Source organism: Chlorocebus sabaeus, chromosome 1, assembly GCF_047675955.1.
Source record: "Chlorocebus sabaeus isolate Y175 chromosome 1, mChlSab1.0.hap1, whole genome shotgun sequence".
Classification (NCBI taxonomy): Eukaryota; Metazoa; Chordata; class Mammalia; order Primates; family Cercopithecidae; genus Chlorocebus; species Chlorocebus sabaeus.
Window position 1 is genome coordinate 38,425,796 of NC_132904.1, and position 24,015 is coordinate 38,449,810.

The 24,015-nt window shown below is 36.8% G+C and overlaps 1 protein-coding gene across 2 annotated transcripts in view; it reads right to left on the reverse strand.

The window, feature by feature from the left end:
- ANO3 (anoctamin 3) overlaps positions 1-24,015 on the reverse strand; it is a 466,581-nt gene that overhangs the window by 227,215 nt on the left and 215,351 nt on the right. The window lies entirely within an intron of this gene.

Consider the following 24,015-nt stretch of genomic DNA (forward strand, 5'->3'; position numbering starts at 1 on the left):
AAGTCAGAATGCCCTTCAACCAAACTTGGCCTCCAAAAGCGGAAGTCCCGCTATACTGTGTGATCCAGGAAAGAATGGCTCCACTTCCCCATCTCTATTCCTCTTCATCCCATCAATCCCAGGTCATTCCTCTCCCTTGGCACTCTAAACCCCAGTGTCTCTGGACACTGTTATTTCTAACATCTCCCACCCAGACTCTTTCACTATGTCCTTTGGGAACTCACATAAAACATCAGAAAATCCACTCAATATCCTCCTTAGATTTTTCTGTGGATCACCCATTTCCCTCCATAATTTCGTCCAAACCTGGCACTGCCCCATATCCCCCCAGTGACACTGCTTCTCTTGCAGCCGCCTTCAGTGGAGGCTCTTTTCTCTTCCACAACCTCATATCAACTTTACTTGAGGTGGAGTAGATATCCTTTTTGTACCTAATTGCCTGTCTTAGTCATTCTTCATGCTTCCTCTCTAAAAATCAGTATTCAAATTCCTGTCATTAAACTATTCTTCTAGTCTTCTTTATTACTGTCATTTTCCTTTACCACTTGCAGGTTATTTCCCATCATTTAAAAAGAAGTTAGCTTTTAACACTACTCTTTTGCTTATTTTCTGCTTAACACCCACTGTCATTCATATTATATATTTTGTTTTATTTCTGTATACCTCCCTAGAATGCAAGCTCTATAATGACACATGAGCCAAATGAAACATTTTCTTTACAAATTATCCAGTCTCAGGTAGTTTGTTATTACCTGAGACTGGATAATTTATAAAGAAATACATTATCAATGTGAAAACAGACTATGGTAAATTGTACGAAGCTGCTTGATCGTAAATAACTCCCTAAAAAGTTTCTTATTGACACCTGACTTGAGAAGTTGGCTATGCATGCTGTCTGCATAATGTGAATAAAACCATGAAACACCCCCCACCTAGTGTTGTGTTTGGACTTCACATTACATAAGGCAAAGGGACTTTTTATTGTGAAGTGCCTATTACATGTCAGGCTTTGTGGTTGGTGCCTTTATTTACTCACTTTGAGGATATTTATGTATTTTACATAAGCAAATTACATGAAATATTCTCATTTTAAAAGGTTTTAAATTATAGAAGTAAACAGATTTAAAAAGTAAAATTAGTTTTACCTGATTCTTAAATTCCAGTCTCTTCTCTAAATGAAATGAATGTTATCAGTTTATTGGTTTTTGTCCACGTATTCAAATATGTAACTATAAAAATAGTTTTCTTACAGAAATGAAATTACAGGCCAGGCGTGGTGGCACACGCCTGTAATCCCAGCACTGTGGGAGGCCGAGGCGGTGGGATCACAAGGTCAGGAGATCGAGACCATCCTGGCTAACACAGTGAAACCCCGTCTCTACTAAAAAATACAAAAAACTAGCCAGGCGTGGTGGCGGGTGCCTGTGGTCCCAGCTACTCGGGAGGCTGAGGCAGGAGAATGGCGGGAACCCAGGAGGCGGAGCTTGCAGTGAGGCGAGATCGCGCCACTGCACTCCAGTCTGGGCGACAGAGCGAGACTCTGTCTCAAAAAAAAAAAAAAAAAAAAAAATTATTGTTTGACACATTATATATGTCTTAGGTGTTTTTTCCATCTCAGTACATGCACATCTATCCCAGACTTTTAAATTTAAACATCTTTAAAAGCTTTGAGATACAACTCATATACCATAAAATTGACTCCTTTAAGTATACAATTTAGCTGTTTTCAGTATATGCAGAGTTGTGTAACTATCACTCTATGTGGCTTTAAAATGCTCCAAAAAGAAACATCATACCTATTAACAGCCAATTCCCATTCCCTCTTTAGCTCAGTCTCTGGAAACTACTAACCTAATTTCTTGCCTCCATGCATTTGCCTATTTTCTCTCTCTGTATGGGCTGTCTTTGCATTTTCATGATTGTGTTCTTGGAAACACAATGCTTTTAATTTTGATGAAGTTCAATTTATCTATTTTTTTCTTTAGTTGTTTGTGCTTTAGGTGCTGTATCTATGAAACCATTATCTAATTCAAGGTCATGAAGATTTACTCCTATGTTTTTCTCTAAGAGTTTTATACTTTTAGCTCCCACATTTAGGTTATAATCCACTTGTAGCTAATTTTGTACATGGTATGGAGGTGGGCTGCAACTTTATTCTTTTCCATGTGGATATCCAGTTGTTCCTGTACAAGTTGTTGAAAATGCCATCAACTTGTCTTGGCACCCTTGTCTACAATCAATTATCCATAAATTTATGGGTTCATTTCTGAACTCTCAATTCTAACCCACCATTCTATATGTCTACTCCTACGCCAAAACCACAATGTCTTTAGTATTGTAGCTTTGTAGTAAGTTTTAAAATCAGAAAATGTGAGTTCTTTACTTTTGTTCTCTCTTTCCAAGATTGCTTTGGCTATTCTTAGTCTTTTGTATTTCTATATAAATTTAAGGATCAACTTGTCAATTTATGCAAAAAAAGGCAGCTATGGTTTTTTTTTTTTTTTTTTTTTTTTTTTTTTTGAGGTAGACTTTTGCTCTTGTTCCCCAGCCTGGAGTGCAGTGGCGCAATCTTGGCTCACTGCAATTTCTGCCCCTTGGGTTCAAGCCATTCTCCTGCCTCAGCCTCCTGAGTAGCTGGGATTGTAGCTGCCTGCCACCACGCCCAGCATTTTTTTTTTTTTTTTTTTTTGTATTTTTAGTAGAGACAGGGCTTCACCATGTTGGCCAGGCTGGTCTTGAACTCCTGACCTCAGGTGATCCACCTACTTCAGCTTCCCAAAGTGCTGGGATTACAGGCATGAGCCACTGCGCCTGGCCACCAGCTGTGATTTTGATAGGGATTCCATTGAATCTATAATCACTTCGGCAGGAGTACTGCTGTCCACTAGGTGACCTGCAAATATTTTATCTTAGTCTATAGCCTATATTTTCATTCTCTTACTCATGTCTTTTAAAAAAGCAGAAGTTCTTAATTTTGACAAAATCTATGCTGTGATTGTTTTATGGTTCATGCTTTTGGTCAGGTGTTTTAAACTTTTCTTTATATAAGTTTTGCATATTGGTTAACTCCTGCTCTCTTTTAGCTATTGTAAATGCGTGTTTCTTTCCCATTGTATTGAAAGTATAAATAGCCAGTTGGATTATTTTAAACAAGTGAGTAAAATACTGGTTTAGCACTGAGGTGTAAATATTTTTTTCAAGCTAAGAACTTACTATTCACTTTCCAGTTTATTTTTTTGTTCAGTAGTGTGTTGATTTTTTTCAGTTTATATAATTTTATTCCTTAGCTATCTTATTATGTTGAGTTCCATTAATGGATTTTCTAAAAGTAAATCCTCTTTTCATTTCCAGAAAACAAAAACAGAACATACTTTGTCTTGACTAATTGTTTTAAATATGTTAAATTCTAATTCTCAGTATTTTATTAGGATTTTTGTAATAATACTCATACATGAGTTATGTGTATGTATGTGTTTAAATCAGACTTATGCATGTTCTCACTTATAAGTGGGAGCTAAGCACTGAGCATACATGAACACAAACATGGGAAGAATGTTCTGCAGACTACTAGAGGGGTGGAGAAAGATGTTGAAAAACTACCTACGGAGGGGCTGGCCAAGACAGCCAATTAGAAGCAGCTAGTGTGCCCCACACTCATGGAGAGAAATGGAAGGGGAAATAAATACAGCACCTATAACTGAAACACTCAGGTACACACATTGGGATTCATCAAGAAAACAAGTCGACCAATGGAGAATGGAGAAAATCAAGACAGGATGACTAACTGACTACCCACCCTCGAGTGACACAGAGCCAGGGGAGCCTCCCACTCTCAGGGAAGCAGTGAGTGAGTGCATGACCCCGGGGACCCACTCTTCTCTCACGGATCTTTGCAACCCTCAGGTTAGGAGATGCCCTTGTGAACCCACTCCAATAGGGCCTTCATTCTGACAGGCAGAGCTATGTGGAGTCTTGGCAGAGCAGCCACTTGGGCACACGTGGAGCCCCAGGAGCTTTTGATACTTAGGCTTCCTGGAAAAACTGGCTGCAACTCCAGCAAAGTGGGAGATTAGACCCTTGTACATACCCCTAGGAAAGGAGCTAAGTCCAGGGGGCTGAGCAATGATTGACTGCAGGCCCCTCTTTCACAGCACCTTGCAGGATAAGACCCACTGGCTTGGAACCCCAGCCTGCCACAGGTAGCAGTGTTACACCTCCCTGAGACGGAGCTCCCACAGGGAGGGGTAGGCTGCCATCTTTGCTGTTTGGCAGACTTAGCTGTTGAAGCCTTCTGGCTCTGGGAAATCCAAGGTGACTAGGGACTGGAGCTGTCCCGTGGAATACTGCAGCAGTTCTACAAAGAAGCAACCAGACTTTTTCCACCACTGAGCAGAATCTCCTAATCGAGGTCTATAGCCACCCCTGCCAGTGTTTTCCAGCCAGCAACTGTTCCAAAACTCCCTGAGACAGAACTTCCAGAAAGAGGGGAGGACTGCCATCTTTGTTCTTTCACAGTCTTAGCCATTGTTGCCTTTGAGCTTTGTAGAGTGCAAGGCAACAAGAGGCTGAAGTGGACGCCCAACCGGCTCTATGAAAAAGTGGCCAGACTGCTTTTTTATGCAGGTCCCCAATCCTATTCCTCATCACTGGGTGGAAGCTCCTGACCAAGGTCCCCAGCCACCCCTGCCAGTGTGTTGGGGCTGGCAGCAAGTCCATACCTCCCTAGGATGGAGCTGCCAGAGGGAGGGGCAGGCCACCATCTTTACTGTTTTGTAGCCTTCACTGTTAATACCTTCAGGTAATGGGAAATTGGAGATGATTAGAGACCGGAGCAGATCCCCAAACATACTGTAGCAGCCCTGTGGAAAAATGGCCAGATTGTTGGTTATGTGGGCCCCTGATCCAGTATCTCCTCACTGGGTCCATCCCCTACTGGGACTATCGAGCCAGTAGCAGCTTTGTAACTCCCTGGGACAAAGCTGCTGGTGCGAGAGGCAGGTTACCATCTTTGCTGTCTCACAGCACTAGCCCTTGCTGTCTCCAGGTTCTGGAGAATCCATGGGAACAGTGACTGGTCTGGTCCCTTGGCACAGAGCACTCATCTAATGGAAAAGTGGTCAGACTGTTCTCAATGCAGGTCCCAGTCCTCACTTCTCACTGAGCAGGGCTGCCTGACCTAGGACTTCAGTGCAACGTCCCTGCCCCCACCTGACCACCACAATCAGAGGCAGCCTAGCAGTTAAAGGAACAACCACACACAGAGATGAGAAAGAACCAATGCAAGAACTCCAGCAACTTAAGGGGTTGGGGTGTTTTACGTCCTCCAGTCAAACTAGTTCTCCAACAAGGGTTGTTAACCAGGTTGAGTTGACTGAAATCACAGAAATAGAATTTAGAATATGAACAAGAACAAAGATCATCAAGATTCAGGAGAATGGGAAAACCCAATCCAGGAAACTAAGAATCACAATAAAATGATACAGGAGTTGACAGGTGAAATAGCCAGTATAAAGAAGAACCTAAATGATCTGATAGAGCTGAAACACTACAAGAATTTCACAATGCAGCAGCAAGTATTAACAGTAGAATAGACCAAGCTGAGAAAATGACGTCAGAACCTGAAGACTTAAATAAGACAGTCAGACAAAAGTAAAGAACAAAGAATTAAAAAGAGTGAACAAAACCTCTGATAAATGTGGGATTATGTCAAGAGGCCAAATCTATGAATCACTGGCATCCCTAAAAGGGATGAGGAGAAAGCAAACAACTTGGAAACATATTTCAGGGTATTGCCCATGAAAATCTCCCCAACCTTGCTAGAGAGACCAATAGTCAAATGCAGGAAATACTGAGAACACCTGGAAGATTCTACACAAGATAATCTCCAAGAAACATAATCATCAGATTTTCCAAGGTTTAAATGAAAGAATGTTAAAGGCAGCTAGGGAGAAAGGGCAGGTCACCTGCAAAGGGAACTCCATCAGGCCAACAGTGAACCTTTCAGCAGAAACCATACAAGCCAGAAGAGATTGGAGCCTGTATTCACATTCTTAAAGAAAAAAAGAATCTTTAACCAAGAATTTCATATCCAGATCGAAAAAGACCAAGAAGGGCATTACATAATGGTAAAGAATTCAATTCAACAAGGCAATATCCTAAATATTTATGCACCCAAAATAGGAGTGCCCAGACTCATAAAGCAAGTTCTTATAGACCTACAAAGAGACTTCAATTTCCATACAATAATAGTGGAGACTTTAATACTACACTGACAGTATTAAATCATCAAGGCAGAAAATTAACAAAGATATTCAGGACCTGAATTCAACACTGGACAAAATGGACCTGACAGATATTTACAGAAGTCTCCACCCCAAAACGACAGAATAGACATTCTTCTCATCACTATATGGCACATACTTTAAAACTGACTACTCAACTGACCATATAACAACCCTCAGCAAATATATAAGAACCAGAATGATACCAAACACACTCTTGGATCACAGCAAAATAAAAATAAAAATCAAGACTTAAAAAATTGCTCAAAACCATTCAATTACATGAAAATTAAACAACCATTTTCCAGAGTGACTTTTAGGTAAGTGAAGGCAGATATCAAGAAGTTCTTTGAAAGTATTGAGAAAAAAGATACAACATATCAGAGTATCTTGGACACAGCTAAGGCAGTGTTAGAAGGGAAATTTATAGCACTAAATGCCTACATCAATAAGTTAGAAAGATCCCAAATTAACAACCTAACATCACAACTAAAAGAACTAGAGAAGCAAGAGTAAACCAACCCCAAAACTAGCAGACAAGAAATAAACAGAACCAGAGGTAAACCGAAGATCGAGACATACACCATTCAAAAGATCAATGAATCCAGGAGTTTGTTTTTTGAAAAAAATTAATGATCTACATAGGCCAATAGCTAGAATAATAAAGAAGAAAAGAGACAAGATTCATATAAACACAGTTAGAAATGAGAAAGGAAATGTTGCACAGAAATAGTGACTCCACAGGAATGCAAGTAACCATCAGAGAGTACTAACGAACACCTCCAGGCACACAAACTATAAAACCTAGAAGAGATGAATAAGAGGGGACACATACACCCTCCCAAGACTGAATTAAGAAGAAATTGATTCCCTGAACAGACGTGCATCAACAGAACAACTGACTTCCTGAACAGACCAATACTACAAAATTGAATCAATAATAAATAACCTGACAACCAAGAAAAACCCAGAATCAGATGGATTCACAATCACATTCTACCAGATGGATAAAGAAGAACTGGTAGCATTCCTACTAAAACTATCAAAAAATTGAGGAGGAAGGATTCCTCTCCAACTCATTCTGTGAGGTCAGCATCATCCTGATACCACAATCTGGTAGAGGCATAACAGAAAAGATAAGATAACTTCAGGCCAATATCCTTGATGAACATTGATGCAAAAAATCCTCAACAAAATCCATGCAAACTGAATGCAGCAGCACATCAGAAAGCTAATCCACCATGATTAAGTAGGCTTTATCCCTGGGATTCAAGGTTAGTTCAACTTGCAAATCAATAAATAAGACTCATCACATAAACAGAGCTAAAGACAAAAATCACATTTTTGTTTATTATCTCAATAGATGCAGAAAGGCTTTCAATAGAATTCAATATTCCTTCATGTTAAAAACTCTCAATAAACTAGGCAGTGAAGAAATATACTTCAAAATAATAGCCATCTATGACAAACCCACAGCCAACTCCATACTGAATTGGCAAAAGCTGAAAGTATTCCCCCTTGAAAACAAGCACAAGACAAGGACGCCCTCCTCACCACTCCTACTCAACCCCATATTGGAAGTCCTGGCCAAAAAAAAAAAATCAGGCAAGAGAAAGAAATAAAGGGAATTGAAACAGGAAAAGAGGAAATCAAATTATCCCTATTTGCTGATGACATGATTCTATATGTAGGAAACTCCATAGTCTCAGCCCTAGAGCTGATAAACAATTTTAGTAAAGCTCCAGGATACAAAATCAACATACAAAACTCACTAGCATTCCTATACACTAACACCAGACAAGGAACACAATCCCTTTCACAATTGCCACATAAAAAAATACCTAGGAATACAGCTAATCAGAGAGGTGAAAGATCTCTACATGGATAATTACCAAACACTGTTCAAAATCAGAGACAACACAAATGCAAAAGCATTCCATGCTCAGGGATAGAAAGAATCATTATCATTAAAATGGCCATACTTCACAAAGCAATTTAGAGACTCAGTGCTATTTCTATCAAACTACCAATGATATTCTTCATAGAATTAGAAAAAACAATTTTAAAATTCACACGGAACCAAAAAAAGAGCCCAAATAGCCAAGGCCACCCTAAGCAAAAAGAATAAAGCTGGAGGCATCATGATACCCGACTTCAAACTATACTTCAGGACTACAGTAACCAAAATAGCATGGTACCAGTACAAAAACAGACTTATGGACCAAAGGAACAGCATAGAGAACCTGAAATTAGGGCACAAACCTACAACCATCTGATCTTCAAAAGCTGACAAAAACACACAATGGGGAAACGACTCCCTATTCAATAAATGTTGCTGCGATAACTGGCTAGCCATAAGCAGAAAACTGAAACTGGACCCTTTCCTTATACCATAAACAAAAATCAACTCAAGATGGATTAAAAACTTAAACATAAAACTCAAAAGTATAAAAACCCTGGAAGACAACCTTGCCAATACCATTATATATAATGGTATTGGAACTGGCAAAGTTTTATGATGAAGATGCCAAAAGCAATCATACCGAAAGCAAAAAATTGGAAAATGGGATGTAATTAAACTTCTTCGCAGGGAAAGAAATGATCAAGGGAGTCAACAGACAACCTACATAATGGAAGAATATATTTACAAACTATGCATCTCACAGAGATCTAATATCCAGCATCTATAACGAACTTAAACTATTTTACAAGAAAAATTCAGATACCCCCATTAAAAAGTGGGCAAATGACATGAACAGACACTCTTCAAAAGAAGATATACATGTGGCCACCAATTATGTGGAAAAAAGCTCAAAACCACTGATCATTAGAGTAATGCAAATCAAAACCACAATGAGACACCATCTTACATCAGTCAGAATAGTTATTATTAAAAATGTCAAAAAATAACAGATGCTGGAAAGGTTGTGGAGAAAAACGAACACTTCTACACTGTTGGTGGGAGTGTAAATTAGTTCAATCCCTGTGAAAAGCAGTTTGGTGATTCCTCAAAGAGCTAAAAAAAGAATTATTCAAACCAGCAATGCCATTACTGGGTATATACCCAAAAGAATATAAATCATTTTACTATAAAGACACACGCATGTGAATGTTCTTTGCAGCACTACTCATAATAGCAAAGACAAGGAATCAAATTAAATGTTCATCAACGCTAGACTGGATAAATAAAATGTAAAATATGGTACATATACACTATGGGATACTACACACCCATAAAAAGAACAAGATCATGTCCTTTGCAGGAACATGGATGGAGCTGGAGGCCCTCATTTTTAGCAGTCTAACACAGGAACAGACAAACATCACTTGTTCTCACTTGTAAGTGGGAGCTGAACAATGAGAACATATGGATACAGAAGGGAATCGACATTGGGGTCTACCTGAGGGTGGAGGATGGCAGAGGGAGACAAACAGAAAAATAACTATTGGGTAGTAGGCTTAGTACCTAGGTGGCAAAATAATCTGTACAACAAACTTATGTGACACCAGTTTACCTCTGTAACAGACCTACACATGTACACCTGTATCTAAAATAAAAGTTAAAGAAAAGAAAAACTACCTATCGGGCGTTGCTCACTACCTGAGTTATGGGGGCCATACCCCAAACCTCAGCATCATGCAATATAACCATGTAACAAACCTGCACATGTACCCCTGTTATCCAGTATAAAAGTTGAAATTAAATAAACAAATCTGGTTTAGGCTTCAAAGTTCTACATGGTTCATAAAAAGAATTTAGATATTTTCCTACGTTTTTAGGAGCTAGCACTATACTGCCCAGTACAATAACCATCAGTCACATAAGATCTTATAACTTTAAAAATTACAATTAAATAAGTTAAAAATTCAGTTCCTTAGTCATCGTAGCCACATTTCAAGTGCTCATTCAATAGCCATATGTGGCTGATGGCGACCATACTGAACATCACAGACGTCAAATATTTCTACTGCCACAGAGAGTTCTGGATATCACTGACCTACAAGTCAGTTAGCATTGAAACTCTCTGATCCTTAAAGTTTGGTAGCTTCCCCTATAAACAAATCTGCACATGGTTGTGGGTGCAATTTCTTGAAAATTTTTGTTTTCTACACATCTGTTTAAACATTATAATGCCACTGAAGTCAATTTGGACAGAAAGTATTTCCTCATTTTAGTTTTCAAATGGATTTGCATAGAGTTATTTCTCCTTTGTCATTTCTTATTTTGTATATCTGTGATTACTCCTTTTATATTATGCTAAACAATGGTTTATCTATTTCATTTTATTTTCCCCCAAAGGAACAGTACTTTATTTATTGCTTCGCTGTCTTCTATTTCATTAACTTTTTTCTTCTTTCTTGGTATTTGTTTTGTAATTATTCTTGTAACTTCTTAAGTTAGGAATTAAAATTTTTAATGTTCTTCCTTCCATTTTTATTGATGTCAAGTATTTAAAGCTATAAATAATCTTCCTGAAGGCACTTTAATTGTATGTTCAAATTCTGATATGTGATGTTTTTATCATTATGTTTTAGAATTGTGCAATTTCAGTTTGTTTTCCTTTTTCAAATAAGAGTTATTTAGGTTTTTAAATTTCAAGGTAGAAGATTATTTGCAAGGATATAAGATTTGATATGCATATACACAAACACCTATGTAGACACATACATATATATGATCTACCTTATCCATTAAAACCTTTAAGACTTTTCCTTTTTTTTTTTTTTTTTTAAACAGACCCTTGCTCTGTTGCTTGGGCTGGAGTGCAGTGGTGCAATCTTGGCTCACTGCAAACTCTGCTTCCTGGGTTCAAGTGATCCTCCTACCTCAGCCTCTCGAGTAGCTGGGATTACAGTTGAGCATCATCATGCCTGGCTAATTTTATTTATTTATTTATTTATTTATTTATTTATTTATTTATTTGTATTTTTGGTAGGGCCTGGCTTTCGCCATAGTGGCCAGGATGTTCTCGATCTCAAACTCCTGGCCTCAAGAGATCTCGCCACTTTGGCATCCCAAAGTGCTGAGATTACAGGCGCGAGCCTCCTTGCCTGACCAATACTTTTACTTTTTGTCCTCTTGGTGTGTCTTGCCGTGAAAGAAGTGTGTTAACTTCCTATTAGTGTGTTAGTATCTATCTATTTGCATTTCCTATAATTCTATTTTATGAAGACAGGTACTTTGTAATTGATACTGATTTATTGATTAACTATTACATTTTCATCGTGAATTTTAAGCATTGTCATCTTTAAGCATCAGGTGGCTTCTTTGTCTTGTTTAATGAATCTTAGCCTGAATTTTACCTTGTCCAGTATCAGAACTGCAACCTTTCTTTCTGATTCACTTTTTTATGTATGTCTCCTGTATACAGCACAGAGCGGGTTTTACTTTGAATTCAATCTAAATGTTTTATTCTTTTAATAGGTGGGTTAAATCCATTTACATTTATTAATATAAATTACACATTTGGTCTCAAATCTGTCACATTTTTATTTCCTGAGTTTTTCATATTTACTTCATCTCTACATTATATGTTTTTTATTTTTATTTTTTGTACTTTTGGAATTTAGGAAATTTTGGATTTTTGTTTTAGGGGTTATCTTTATATGAATATATTTTATAATGTCTTTATCTTCCCCTTTCCTTACTTAGAATTCTACTATTTGGTATTAGCTTAAGTGATACCCATTCATCCTATCTAAAGACAGCATAGGAAGAAAGGGGCTTGCTTTCTTGTTCCAGTGTGTTTACTGGACAGGTTCCTGCAGTGCATGGCAGCCAGTAGTATCAGTGGTCATCAGCAGTAGCACCCCAGGCCCCACCTGTGGTAGTTATATAGTAGAGTTCCTCCAGAAAAACATTTCTCAATGAATTGCTCTTACCAGCACCAGAGAGGAAACATTTCTAGCAAGTTTCACCAACATGGCACTACAGTGACTTCGCAGTGACCCAATGAGCCATGGCTATGCCCTTCTAGCAAGGTCTATGACTCAGCTCTGATAATGGGGGAGAGGATGTTCTTCCTAAGGCAATCTGAGTCCTGACGTAGTGGCTTCTCTTTATGTCTGCTGTTCCTATATTCTTTAGAGTTCTCATTCATTTTTACTAGCCAATTCCTCATTATTCCTATACAATTATATTAAACTTTCTGGTTTCAGATTACTGTGTTGTTTTTCACTTTTCATTGAACCCAGACTTACAAACAAACACACACACACACACACACACACACACACACACACTCTCTCTCTCTCTCTCTCTCTCTCCCCCAAACCTTGTTTCTTCATCTGATTTTGTCTTAGATTGATCATCTCTTGGTTGGATGAAGCTGTTTCCCCAACTGACTCCTCAGGAAGGGCTTAAGGTTACAGGATTCTCTGAGTTCTAACATGATGAAAACTATTTTCATATGATCTCAATACCTGAAGAACAGTTTGATGAGATATAAAATCCTTGCTCCCATCTTCTTTCCTTGAATTTCCTGAAAATATTGCTGAAAATATTTCCTGAAAATATTGTTTTCTACTTTGCTGTTGAGAAATCTGATGCAAACCTGACTTTCTTTCCTTTGTAAACAATTGCTTTTTTGTCAGAAGCTTAGAGGATTTTTTCCTTAGCGTTTAATAGTTTTACTACAATATGTTTTGGAGCTGACCAATCTAAATCAATTTTCCCAGAAATAATTTAGGTCCTTTTCAATATATAGGTTTGTCTTTTCTTTAATTTTTGGGAAGTGTTAATCTTGTTAAGTGTTAATTCTGTTATATTGTTTTGTTTATATTCTTCAGGGCCTCCAATTATGAATCCAGATATATATATATATATATATATATATATATATATATATATATATATGTATACATGTTGAATCTTTGTTGATTATGTTCAATACCTAACAGTTACTTTCTGATTTTTGTAACCTTTCATATGATTCAAGGAACTTTTTCCATATCTGACACTATGATATGGTTTGTGTCCCCACCCAAATCTCTTCTTGAATTGTAGTTCACATAATCCCCGTGTGTCATGGGAGGGACCCAGTGGGAGGTAATAGAATCATGGGGGTGGTTACCTCCATGCTGTTCTCATGACAGTAAGTTCTCATGAGATCTTATGATTTTATTAGGAGCTTTCCTCACTGCTTCACTCTGAATTTCTCCTTGCTGCCGCCATGAGAAGGTGGTTGTGTTTCCTTCCCTTTCTGCTACTACTGAAAGTTTCCTGAGACCTCCCAACCATGCTGAACTGTGAGTCAATTAAACCTCTTTTCTTCATGGATTATCAAGTCTCAGGTATGTCTTTATTAGCAGTGTGAGAATGGTCTAATACAAGTATTATCAGTTGTATTCAAGTTAACTTGAGTTGTTGCGCAATAGCTGTTTATTGATTAGTCACTGGTTTTGGCAGTATAATTTTCAGTTGTAAAAATGGTTTTATACTCATCTGTTTTTCTTCATATGGAAGATTTTTATGGATACTGACCACTATTTCCTGTTGATTTTGAAATGTTTTCTATTTTCCCAGACCAGCAAAAGCAAGAGGTTCCGTTTTGGCAGGAAACTTGGCTCATGATTTGGCATGATGAAATGCAGTCTCTTTAAAATGGGCCCAGAGGGGTCTGCAGCATATCCCCAATCTTTTCGCAGTTCCCAATAGGCTGTATTTCAGCCGATTCAGACAGCTACCAGAATCATTCTCCTTAGCACTGCCATCAAGGTGCAGATGGAGGGAGGTTCCTGTAAATATAGGTGGATGGGGTGTTCTAGGATCCTGGATTTCCAACTTCATACGATCTTGAACTTGTTGCTTGGAGGTGTGTAGGACTGCTTGCAGCAATGGACAGGCACTGGGTCTAAACATGTTTGTTTTAGGTATTTGTCCTTAGTAAGATGACATAGAAGTGACTCCCTTGATGAAGCAGGGAAGGTTCCAGAGACTCTCACAAGCTAAAACATTATAGCAAAGTCAGCAGAAGGCTCCTTTGGGCCATACAAAAAGCACTGCATTCTGCATTATTTCATTTCAATTATTTCTTCAGTTCACAAACACAGACTGCTTTACTTCAAGGAAGGTTAAAAGATTGTATTTAAAGTGTGAGTGTAGCCACTGGACAGAATGAAAATCACAATAATCTTCCAAAGTTTAAAGTATTTGACAGTTTTTAAAGATGTTTCCACATCTAAGAGTTCATGGAATCTTCACAACCATCACTGCAAAATGTTAGCAGCTTCTTGATATTGAGCTGCAGACTCTGATAGGTGACCATTTTTTGTTTTCTGACATCATTCTAGTCTATTACTGCATGTGTGGTGGCAGTGGTGGCACAAGGCAACTCACTCCCTTTCTGCCACCATGTTTCACTATTTCAAGGAGAGAGAGCTATTCCAGACTTTTCAAAATACTACAAAGTATGGGCAAACCATACTTTATTTGATCATTTGCCTGTTAGTGGATATTTAGGTATTTTTCAATAATTACCTTTAAAATAATACTGCTTATGAGCATTTGTATATGTGCTTTTTTTTTTTTCAAATCTTGAGTGTTTCTCTTAAAGGAAATATTTCAATATACAAGTACTGAGTTGGAGTACATAAATATTTGTCATTTGGACTAGAAATGCCAAACTGCCCTCCTTAAAGTTTTATCTTTTCACACTTATATTAATAACACTAGATGGGATCCATTTCCTTATGCCTTGGCCAACTCCAGATACTATAACTGTTTTAATTGCAAACAAAATAAAAAGCCAACAACAAAAGCTTCATCATCTTAAATTTAATTTTCCAGCATGTGAGCATGTTTTCATGTATTTCCTAGCTAGTTATAATGTTTAAGTGACTAAGTTATGTTATAGCTGTATTGTTAGATTTTCTTATTGATTTATGGGTACTGAGTGCACCACACACAGAAACACAGTATTTTATATACACTTATTATATGTAATACGTGTGTGTTTCATTTAATTTTACATCAATATTAAAAGACAGACTTTGGAACTTGTAATAGTTGTGGGGAAACTAAGACTACACAGGAAAAGTAACACATCACACAGATAAGTAGGCAGAGAGGGAATTTATATTCCAAGCTTTTTCTAGTTCTAAAGCCACCAAATTGTGTATCCATTAACCAATTGAAAACTCCTTAAACAGCATCCATTTACTCCAAAGTTCACAGACGCTGAAATAAAGAAAACACTTAGAAAAGACCATAGCAATTGAGGATAAAACACAGAGTGAACATAACTGCAGATATGTTCACTTCCACCACCCTCCCTGTTCACCCACCTTGTATGCTGATTCTCTACATTAAAGCAAATTTTGAATGAAACAGTTGAAAGGTGAAAAAGATACTGCAAATGCATTCAATTAATGAAACTTTTGTTTTGCAGTTACTTAATTTCACTTTTCAGACAGAATATAATCAGGGTCAAAATAAGTGTGAGCAGGAATAAAAATGAAATAGTATACAATTTCAGTAATTATATATACCATAAGATTAGAAAAAACGATATTTCCCTCATATTGTTTGTTTCAATTATTTTAGCTATATAATTTTGTGGTCACTTTATGAGTAAACTGAAGTTTCTAAGGAACTCTTCAAATGCATCAATTTAAAGAAACACAAGCAGAGATACCGAAGTGCATGCCCTTTGAGGCAAATGGGAATCCTGAAAAGGAAGTGACAGGGGAATGTTTGAAATAATATCTACTGAAATAAGACATGGTTGAACAGATGAAAGTCAGATAACCCTAAGAGTGGGGATTTTCTCTTTCTGCTTTATAGAAATATTTATTTGTTTATTTTTATACTAATTATCAGTGTGAAAATGTGAACTAGAAACAGAGGAAAGGAAGAATTGACTGGAAGAAAAGCACTCAGTCTCTTAGCTTTCTGGAACTCTATTATGACAAGCAAAGAAAATATTATTTTGGAAAAGAATTCCCCAAGGTTCACTGAAATACTACCAAAAACCATACAGTTCCCCTTAGTCGAAGACTGGCTGATGTTTTCTACAGTAGGTCCAAGAAACAGCGTAGGATCTCCCTCTCCTAGTAAGTTTTTATGTCAATTAATCATTTGTAAGGTGGTCTGATACTTTCTCTTATTTAAGAAACATTGATGTAGAATATTAAGTGATCAGCTTACTATTTCCAAGCCCTGGTTGAGAATAGCCTGTTATTCTAGCAGAACAGACAAGTAAAAATATATGGATTTTTTTGGCGGGGAGACAAGGGATGGTACACAGATGGAAAATGGTGTTAGCTGATGGTAAAGATGTTGGACTGAGAGTAAAATGCTCTCAGCATGTCCTGGGCCCTAGGCTGAAGGCCACTGAAAAACAGAGTCAGACATTTACCAAACAGATAAATATGTGCATACATATAAACTGTCTGAAAGGCTATGAAAATACAGGCAGTTTTATATAATGGAGAGTAATAAAGGGAACCTACTTTGAGAAATTTTCTCAGAAGAAGTGATATGTTAAGTGAAAAAGACGAAAAAAAAATCCAACATACAGAAATGTGTGTGTGTGTGTGTGTGTGTGTGTGTGTGTGTGTGTATGTGTGTGTGGGGGAGATTTTAGTCAAAGATAATAACATGTATAAAAGCCATAATGTAGGATAGATTGCAATGTATTCATAAGAGTAAAAAAAAAATTTGCGGTGTAGTAAGTGAGAAAAAATAGGTAGTTATTGCTGCAATCCGAGTTGGAGATAAATATTCTGTTGTTCTTTGGGAGGTTAATTAAATAATTCATTTATTTATCCTTTAATTTCCACAAATTTATATGTCTTATGTACTAGTCTTAAATAATTGCATTTGCCAAAATCAAAAAAACATTTTTAAACAATGCCCACATCATAGATGGCAAATGAAACTAGGAGAGGTTAATAAATTTACTTATTTACAGTCACAAATCTAGCAACTGGCAGAACTGAATTGTAAAGTTATAGCTATTGGATTCCAAAGCCCATAACCTTTTCAGTATGCTCCACAGTTCCTCATGTACCCTATCCTGGATGGTGCATTGCCATGACTTCCCGTGGTATAAATAACACACAAATTTTAAGCAGGAAGCTCTGAATATAGAAACCATGGAGCTAAAGCAAAGCTCAGAGAGTATGATAATTCTATATCCACGATCTTAGCAAACTGTAAAATATATTTTGATAAAAAATGAACACGTTGTGCTTGGCACATATGAATAGGAAATGTCTACCTACCATCACCAAACTGTATTTCTTATGTTGATCTTTTTAAAACAAATTGATATGAATAATGAAATTTGGTGTGAATTAATGTGTGTAACCAAGTTACACAAAATGAGTATCAATTATTTTTAAGACTAATTTTTATTCATTCAGTTATTCAATCACTTATTCAGTAATTCTAAACAATTCTTGAGTTCCTTCCCTATGCCAGGCATTAACTCAGTATCAGTTGTAAAATAGTGCTCATTCACAGGGGGAAGTAGATGCACAAATTGTTTAAAAAAAAAAAACAGTATAAAGGTATATACAGGGTATTATAAAACCACCCACAAGGAACCCCTAATCCAGGTAATAGTATCTGTGAAGACTTCAAAAACACTGATTCTTCTTTTCACATATTCCTTCTTCTATGTTTCTATTGATTTGTAGTTCTTGGGTTTAATAATTTTCTTCATAGGATTAGGCACATAAGAAAGTCTGGAGAAGACTCTCCATACATACATTGCTGCTGAAAATAGTTGTCAAATGTAACACTTAAAGAAATAGAGAAAATAACATTAAAGATGAAACAAACAGCCCTCCTACTGTCCCATGTTTTCCTGCCCATATATCTTTCATGCAGTGCTTTTTCATTTTCTGAACTATCAAGTGTTTCCAAAGCTATTATAAGGATTATCTTTGCTAGAAACTGATACAGTCTAAACTGAAAATCTGATATCCTAATGTTCTCAGAGTACAGTTTCTTTTCAACATTTCTCATCAAACACCATCACATCCTTGCTTGGCATTACGAGCGGTATGTGTTCTTTGCTTGGCACGACTAAAATTACCCCCACAGCATATTCACTTTTTTCCTTCTCTGTTCCAAAGTTCCATTTCTTTGCTTCTATGGTTTATCCTGGTATTCTTGACTAGTATCAGATTACAGCCCATCTAAAGCTAAAAACAGAGGACAGATCAGTTTTGGTATACATGTGTAGCTCTGAAGTTCAAGGATAACCTGTAAACCCATAGGAAATGTGTCCTTTCTTACATATAGAACCAATTTTTCTAAAGTAACATTTAATGCGACTTTCGGCTGTTCTAAGTACAATTCATAAATGTTCCCATATTTAGAAGTATCTCATGAAATAATAGCTTTACTTGGGTATACATGAAGGTCCAAAACATGTAATTATAGATATCTTTTAAAAAGGCATTCATATAATTCACAACTGACATTGCTCCAAGGAGGAAGAGTTGCTATTCAGATATCATTTAACTCAATGGGCTTTCTGCTGATATGGAGTTATTAACTGGAAAAACAGATCCTTAGAAAACTTCAAAGAGAAAATTGAGAAGTAAATAAAAACTGGTTGATTGTTCAGTGTAAAGTACAATTTTTCAAAAGATGTCCCCTCTTGGTAAAATTTCTCATCAAGAAAATTTACTCATCCTAAGGAAACATGAAGAAAAGTTCCTATGTTATTTAACATAATAATAGTTTTCCTTTCAACTTTTAAGTTCAGGGGTACAAGTGCAGGTTTGTTTCATAGGTAAACTTGTGTCGTGGGTGTTTGTTGCAGAGATTACTTCACCCAGCTATTAAGCCTAGTATGCATTAGTTATTTTTCGTGATCCTTTCCCTCCTCCGACCCTCCACCCTCTGAAAGGCCCCAGTGTGTGTTGTCCCCCTCTATGTGTCCATGCGTTCTCATCATTTAGCTCCCACTTATAAGTGAGAACATGCGATATTTGGTTTTCCGTTCCTGGGTTAGTTTGCTAAGGATAATGGCGTCAAGGTCCATCCATTTCTCTGCAAAGTACATGATTTCATTCTTTTTTATAGTTGCATGGTATTCCATGTATATATGTACCACATTCTCTTTATCCAGTCTATCACTGATGGACACTTAGGTTGATTCTATGTCTTTGCAATTGTGAATAGTGCTGCAATGAACATACATGTGCTTGATAAAGCCTACCAAGTAAACTGTTAGAATAACTTTAGAATATAGCAAGATAACTTGATATTGTTACCTAACAGTTTTTTACATCATGTACATAAAAAAAAATTTTTTAAATAACAAGCATATTTTTCTGCCTGTGGGGCTTAGTAACTCTTCATACCCATATTAAAACTGATGGGCTTAGAGTGGATGGTGTCTTGGGGATGCTATGTAATTTTATAAAATCTGAATACACTTTTCTCTACTATTGGCTGTAGTCAAAGCATATTCATTTATATAATTATCATTGAAGAAAAAAGCATAAATGGACACAGAATTTTCTAATTTGTCTTCCTTGTCAAAATCACTGTAGCTCTGTCCTCTTCAAAAGAGTATTTCTGAGTGATTACCTGAGTGTAGTCATTTTAGTGGACATTATTGCTAGTGATAAAAATCATTATGTATTTAGTGCCTACAAATTACCAAGTTTATCCTGTAGGTTATAGTAATTTCCATAACATCTTCTTTCTACTCATCATAAGGAAAAAAATTATTCTCTTCAGAGTCCCATTAGGATCTGTTATCCCCATTTTATGTGTGAAAATCCTGAGAGACAAAGGACTTAGAAACTTTGGTCAAGTCCCACATCTAGGAAGTGTCAGAGCCTGAAACAAACCAGGTCCACCTGATTCCAAAGCCTCTGCTCTTTGCAATATAACACGCTACTTCTTTGTTTACTCAGAAACTTCCTTTGTAATACTTTGTTTTTCACTTATTTTTCATGTCTAGTCTCATTTTCAAAAAGAAAAAAAAATGCCTACTGTAAGAGAGTCCTGGTAGAATACAGATGGTTAATTCAGAGTATTTGAAATAAATTTAATAAAGGGAACATTTACAAGATTGTGGCCAGGACTAAAAGAAACCGATAAAGAGTTGATGAAGCTTCCTACAACTACCAAGGGTGAGAAACCTTTATCATTCTGAGGCCTGAAGGAACAAGATATAAGAACCTAGAGACAATTATAGCTAGGGGAGAGGAAATCTAGAAGAATCCATGTGCTTAGATTGAGGATTACAGCCACTGCCAAACAAGAGACTGGCACAGACAGAGCCAGAGGAACAAATAGCCCAACCTCTCTTATCTACATCTAAATCTGCTGCTGGTGTCTCCCACTGGTCAAACCTAAACAGTAGCTGGAGTTCATGAGAACACTGGGTTGTTGCAGTCCTTAGATATCTGCTTCCTGGGGCACATGGTAAAGTGGTAAGAGGAGCAGGATGAATCTGGAGGCACAAATGGAGATTACCCACTACAAATATACAGATATATAACTTCAGAGAAATTTTCAGCATAACTTTTGGGAGCAGAAAGCAACATATCCACTTTTACCACCGGAGACTAATATTCAAAGTTTTTTTTGCTTGTTTGTTTTTTCATATACTGTGAGTACTCTAAGATGCTTAGAAGTAAATATGGAGAAGGTAACTATTGAGTTTGATTTATTTTTGAGTTTGCTTGCTAGCAGAACACAAAGGTGAACAATATACATTCAGCCCTTAAGAGTAACTAGCAAAATCAAAATGTATCTACTTCGATTACAATATATCAAGGTGCATGAAGAAAGGTCTTTAAAAATTTTAACACAAGACAAAATACCAAACGAAAGAAAGTTATGAAGGGCTGTATAAACTGATGAAACTATGTTTTAAGACTCCTGAAGGTGCAACGAGTGTCTTCATTTTTACTTTCATCTTTGTGCACTATTCTCTAATTTGCAACCATTAGACAGAATTTTCCACATCCTAACCTTTTTGCTTTGAATGTTTTGTTTCTTCCCTTTTCAACTAAATCACACATAAATATTGTTTCAGCATTAAAACCTTCCTCACCAAAAAAAAAAATTCCACTCAAAGTCACATACCCTAACCCAAATAAGCTCATTTTCCTTGCTACATGTTCTCTTAACAATACATACTTTGCTTTAAAGAACTGACTATGTTTCCATTCATTTATTAGCTTATTATTTCACATATGGCCTCTCCAGTTTATAAGTCCATTCCATGAGGGCAAAATTCATGTTTGTCTTGTTCACACACACAGCTTCAGTACTTTGCACTGGGTCTGCATACACAGACAGTATCCAAATGAATAATTACTAAGTGAAAGACTGAAAAAAATCCTATTAATTAATTACTCTACTAATTCGTTCTGAAATATGTTTATTGCAATACATGGTAGGCATTCTTTTTAGACAATAGAGAAATAGTAGTGAACAAAACAGATAAAACTCCGACCCAATAGACATGAAAATCAGAAACAGAATCAGAAAAAGTGGCTTCTCTGAGAGCATAATTCCACACATGGTGTGGTTTGGATCTGCGTCCTACCCAAATCTCCACCTGGTGAGAGGTTATTAGATTATGGGGGCAATTTCTCATGATTTAACACCATACCCCTAGCGCTGTTCTCATGATAGAGTTCTCATAAGATCTGGTTTCTTAAAAGTGTGTAGCACCTCCCCTTTCTCTCTCTTCCTCCCACTCTGGCCATGTGAAGTGCTGGCTTCCCCTTTGCCTTCTGCCATGGTGTAAGTTTCCTGAGTCTTCCCCAAAAGACAAGTAGATGCCAGTATCATGCTTTCTGTACAGCCTGCAGAACTATGAGCCAATTACGCAACTTTTCTTCATAAATTACCCAGTTTTAGGTATTTCTTCATAGTAATGTGAGAACAGACTAATACAGAAAATTTTGTGTCTCCATGGGTTAGAGCCCCTCGCCTTGGTACCAGTTTTCTGTATTAGTCCAAGTACAGATCACTGGAGGAATTCTGGCAATTGACAGTTCTTCATCCCATCACATGTGCCTGTAATCTATGCCTCTTCATTTACTCCTATTTTGTGAAGCTACCCCCAAGTAATTTATATACAAGCTTGAAGGACACAATGTGCAGAGAGAGAGAGAGAGAGTGTGTGTATGTAGCAGTAAAATGGGACTCCTGATCATCCCTGCTTGCTTCATGGAAAGAAATTCCCAGTGAGAACAAATGTGGTTTAGATTAGGAAATAACATGTAAAGTCTTACAGTATTTCTGGCAAGCAGCAAAGTTTTTTAATGTTTACACTATTGCTAAGGAGAATGGGGAAGAGCCATACAGGCTGCTCCACAGCAAAGATCTCAAAATGGCATTTGGATTTTGGTGGTTACATGGACCCAGGAAGAAAATCCATATTACACCCTGTTTCAGAATGGGGAGGTTCTGAAGTCCCCCGTGATATCTCACAGGTTTATGATGGCATTTTAAAAAACTAAAAATGTGTTCCAATCTCTTCCAGCCACACACTGTTATTGGTAAAATCAGTAACTCTACTAAAAGCAATTTTGTTGATGTGTAGAATGTGAACCCAAACACTCCCTGACTAGTCTAAGCAGTACTGCATCAGGGCACAACCTGTTTTATATTTTTAGCCTATTATTAACATTTGTAACCATAGAGCTTCCCACTTCTTGCCACCTGCTGCTGTTCTTACTTGTGGGTTTCTCCATGCTGTGCCAAAGGCTGAAAATTTATACATCTGTTTTTGAACATAGTTTGATATTTTATCATTGAAAACTAATTTCAAAACCTTAAGAATGGGAAAATTTATTTTACTAATGCTAGAAGAAAAGAGAACATACTATTGATTCTCCATACTTTTTTCAACCAGTTCAGGTCGAGAAAATTGTCATTGTTACTTTGGTATTTTGAAAAGCCATTTTTTAAAGACTAAAAATATGTAGTAAAGGTAGAATACAATGTTGTCACTGTTAACTGTTTATTATTTTTGTTTTACTAATAGTTAATTTACCACCTATTAGCCACCTACTCTTTTCAGTAATATTTATTTTAGAGAAAGTCAGAACTTGAGTTTTAATTTCATATCATTTGGACCTTCATTTTTAACAACATATTTTAAACGTAATTGTTTACATTCATCAGGCAGATTATAATATTAGATTTTATACACACACACACACACACACACATATATATATATTCTTTATAATAGCTAACCAGCAACCCACGGGTGCCACTCTTCCTATGATGTAGCTCTGTTCTGTCTATGGAATAGCCATTTTCCTATACTGTGTTGCTCTAATAAACTTGCTTTGCTTTCCCTTTATCCTGTTGGTTCACTCTTGAATTCTTTCCTATGCAAAGGGAAGAATCCTCCCAGGCCAAGCCCCAGTTTTGGAGCTTGCCTGTGTCACTTTTACTTAACAAAATGCATTTTAGAATTATCCATATTTTTTGTGAGTATCAGGAATTTGTTCCTTTTTATTACTAAGTAGAAATTCCATTTTTCAGATGTCTTGCAGTTTACCCATTCACCCCCTGAAAGATATTTGAGTTGTGTGCAGTCTTTTTGTGATTATGAATAATGTTACTGAAAACACACTTATAGAGGTTATAGATGTAGTACCATTTACTTATTTTTGCTTTAATTGTCTAAGCTTTTGCTGTAATCTCTTTAGTTAACATACCATTGAATCATTTTCTAGAATCATGGAACAAGTGTATCCTTATACACTTGCTCTTGTGCCATGGTTCTAG